The 4,271-nt window shown below is 41.5% G+C and overlaps 1 pseudogene; it reads right to left on the reverse strand.

Moving 5' to 3' along the window:
- Positions 1-55: 55 nt before the first annotated feature.
- On the reverse strand, positions 56-2,845 carry LOC101572030 (annotated as a pseudogene).
- Between the last annotated feature and the right edge of the window lie 1,426 nt (positions 2,846-4,271).

Here is a 4,271-nt window from a genome sequence, read left to right on the forward strand (position 1 = left end):
ATAATTCTTGGCTTGCACTGAACAAAGACTGGAAGGAGAGTTCTAGATCAGTTTATTAGTTTTTCAAAGTGCTCTCATAGACCTGGTAAATGTATTGAGAGATTTCAGGAGTTCTACATTGCAGCGACAGTGTATAATTGGGTTTTACTGGCTGGATGCATAGCTCAGCCAAAATCCAAGTGCCATTAGTGAGCTTTAGGGATTGGTACAACATGCCCTATCCTGCCACATTTCCCTTGGTAATAGTGTAAATGTTGTTTTCTTGCAACTTTCTAGAAACAGTCAGCATTTAAGTGGCATTCCTTAATCTAAAACTGGAGTTCATTTTCATTGGGAATATCCTTCCATGTTGCCAGGAAGACTTGACGCTCATTTTGCCATCTTCCACAAAGAGCACACTGAACGGGATGAGGCCGCTGAAGTAGAAGACATCAGTACTGTTTTTAACAGCCACCTGAAGGTTATTCAGAGGTTCCATCTTCATGAATGGGCCCAAAGTGTTGAGAGGAAGGGAGACATTAGTGCTTTGGTTTGTGGTGTATGGATGGCCAGAGGAGCACTTGCAAAGACACCCAAGCGGTTCTTGTTAAACTGGCTTGCAAAGTCTGTCAGATGCTGCAGAGCTTTGCTGGTGAAGTTCATTTCCATATAGACATGTCCTTGGCAGGGAATAAATGTTCCTGAAATCTCCAAGCATTTAGCCTTTACTGCAGGTAGCCAGACAGCCTAAGGAGCCACGTGTCCACCAGGAGCCATGCCTTTCCCAGTGGAGAATTCAAACAGATCGTTTAGGCCACTGGTGATTACTACAGGCTTCAGTGAGCGAGCAAACATAGGCACTGATGATGAGATAAAGGACTATCCAACCAGACTATCTAGTCCCCCTCCCAAGAGATCCACTGCTCCCATCTGCATGGAACACACCTGTGGCGTGTTGACTGGGGGACCAAGAACATGATTTAAAAGATCCCCAAGAAGGTCAGCTAGAGAAGGGGATAACCTGAGGCTGTTCCAGGTTAGTTGCAGAGGTGGTGCCAACAGGACTGTCACCTGCATCAGTGCTCCCATGATGAACTGGCATGTGTTTATGATGAATTCCATGACTCCTTTCCACCAAAGCACTGGGAGGCTTACGATACACAGAGGCCAGAGAACCAATGTGGCAGATCAGCTCATCCAGCAGAATTGGCTCAAAAAGTCAGTTTCCTCAGAGATTAGTGGCTTCTCAGACATGACTACTTCTTTGGCTGTCTCTAGATCAGTTGAGAGAAGGCACCAATAAATATATCCCTGATCTCAAATGTCAGGATTATCAGAATCCGGTGTTGCCAAATTCAAGACCTGTTGGATCGGCTCTTGCATTTCTGATGGTTTCTTGAGAAATAGCTTCTCTATGGCAGAAAGCAGAGTGAGCTGGACTTGGGTACTTTCATCATGAAAACCCTCCAAGAAGCTCTCTAATAACTCATCTGCATTGTCAATTCTTTCAGCATAAACTCCCACAATCCAAATCATGGCTGCTCATGCACCTGGCTCATCTAGGAAGTCTAAGTTCTCACAGAGGGTGGCAATAATGCTTTCATACCTGCTGGGGTATTTGTGGAAGATATCCCTGATGACAACAATTGCCTCTTTGACCACATAATTTACTTTGTTCTGGATTAGATCAAGCAATGTGCTTACACAGCACTCTGCAGATTGTTCCACCTTGGTGGCACATCATCCAACAGCCCTCACAGCTTTGTGAACAAAGTTAACATCCACCTCAGTAGCACATGGTTTCACTTCTGCCAGAACCTGAGCAATGTTAACCTGAGATGTGAGGTAAATCATGACGCCCAACTTCTCTAGTTTAACATAGATAGGGTCATTGCATTTCACAAAAGACTTTGATTTTCTACTTTAAGATTTTGTGCCTTTCTGGACAATGAAGTTGATGTTCATCAGGACAATATACTGCACTTCTGGCTCCCCAGACAGCAAAGTAACAAGTGGGGGAGCCATCTTCTTCAGGAGTATATTGTATTAGTCACAGTCTTTGAGCAACAGTTCCAGAAATATCATTAGGACTTTTATGGCTGAAAGTACCACTGCTGAGTTGGTATGGGATAACTGGACAGTTACTCTCTCACAGGTGCTCTGAGCTTCCCTGTCATCTTCAGAATTATAATTCGACAGGTAGTCCAGGATGAAAATCTGGCCCCACTCATTGCATTCGGTCAGAGCTCTCAGCAGTTTATTAAAGTTCTACGGGTTCGAGTAAGTCACCATTTGGGCGAGACTCACTAATGTCTGACAATGCTGCTACAGCATTAGCCACAACCATGGGATTTGAATCTGCCATGAGATTGTGCAGAGAGTTGAGCAATTCTTGATCTTCCATCATTTGGGAATTGATATTGTGGAGCTTTGCCATGCCGACTGCTGCGGTTTTCTGAACATAGGGGTCTTCATCCTTCAAGCACTTGTGAAGGGGCTCAGAAAGGTATTCTGTGATCTTGTCCTCCTTGATACACCCCATGGTTCTGACTGCCAAGGCCTGAAAGAAAGGGTTGGGATCTTCACCGTCCTTCAGAAGCTGTTTACAGCCATGATGGTCATGTCTGGATGATTTGGCACAGTTCATCAAGTACAGGTACACGGACTTCTTTAGCTCTAGCTTTTCCAGCTGCATCTACTTGACCACAACTGGAAAGGGAGAGCTAACATCCTTCCTCAGAGTCATAGCAGCAATCAATTTATTCACAGCCTCCTTTTTATTTTCTTTCTTTTCATTGTTGAGTTCTGCTTTTAATTCAAAGATTCTTCCCTTTTTATTGTTTTTGAAGTATTTGGACTCACTCATGATTCTGGATAGCTAAGGTATACTGGAAGCAAGGTTTGGGAGTGGCGGCAGCAGTTGGAGAGTGTAGCTGGGGTAGTATTGTCAGCCTAAGGCAACTAATGCATCAAATTTACTCATAGAAAAGAGGTCTATATTTATACTGTAAATATTAAGACAAACTGATATTGACTTAGAGTAAATATTTTCTAAATGATACAATTTTACTACCACTAACAATAGAACATTATTCAACAGTAATAGCATAGAGTTGACTATCTAAATTTGACAAAACTTAACAATTTTACTAATAAGGAGGGGATGGAGAATGAGATATAGCAAATATGGCAAAGAAAAAGTCATATTAATCAAAGGAATATTAAAAGGGGAGAGAAAAGGAAGAGATTATCTTAGTGGTGCATAAAAAGAAATTAATAGTAAAGTATTAGATAAGAATAAGAAAAATGGTAAGCAAAATAAAAAATACAAAGTAAACAAAAAAGAAGAAAAAAGTTAAAACCAAAAAATAAATAAAATTAAGAGTTTACCCAGCAAATAAAAACAATGAGGGCAGAAGAGAGAGTAAAAGAATAACTATTGAATACATTTAAAAAAAATTCTTTTTTCTTAGGTTGAGTGGTTATTTTCCAGGGTGTGTAGTTATGGAATCCAGGAAAATCATGCTGTCCTGCCTAGCTTCATGGCCTGTAGACTTGTGAGGGCTTTTCCAGAGCTGGTGTGCACTCTGTCTGTGCACCCCGGACTGTGGCAATCATTTAAGCTCACACTGGTAGATGAAAAAAGTGAAGAGCCCTGTGAGCCCTGCCAGATATAGGCCACAGAGCGTTGATTCAGAAAGATTATTGGGCTTAAAGCCACCATTTTTGGATCCAGCCTTCTCCAAATACCAAAGCCAGCAGGCAGGATGCATGACTTCCCCAGCCTGAGCTTAAACCTCCCTAAGGGTTTATATCTAGGCTTCACTCTCTCTGTAGATGTCTCCAATGGCTGTGTCTCACTCAACCTCTCTGGAAGAGCAGCACTGCAAACTATGAAGTGAAGTTGTTCTGTGGTTCAGTTTTAAACCTTAACAGCTTGCTAAAATTGTGCCTCACTAAACACTCTCTGGAAACAAGGGAGATCCTGCATTAGGGTTCGTCTCAGACACTACAGTAACTGAAGAGGTGATTTTCAGGGCAAAATCCCACAATAACTTTGTAGTCTATAATATCTCGGATTTTCTTGGGACTGGCACTGACACTGATGATTGTACACAACCTCACTATAATAATTCATAAAGGTTTGAAATTTTTGATCCATGTGTGAATGACATACACACATCATCATGAAGAAGAGAATTTTATTCTTTTTATGACTAAGTAGTATTTCATTCCATGTATATAGACTTGATAGGCACTGATATTGTATCTATTACTTGACTATATACACA

Source organism: Octodon degus, unplaced genomic scaffold (genome assembly GCF_000260255.1).
Source record: "Octodon degus isolate 3935 unplaced genomic scaffold, OctDeg1.0 scaffold00066, whole genome shotgun sequence".
NCBI classification, from domain to species: domain Eukaryota; kingdom Metazoa; phylum Chordata; class Mammalia; order Rodentia; family Octodontidae; genus Octodon; species Octodon degus.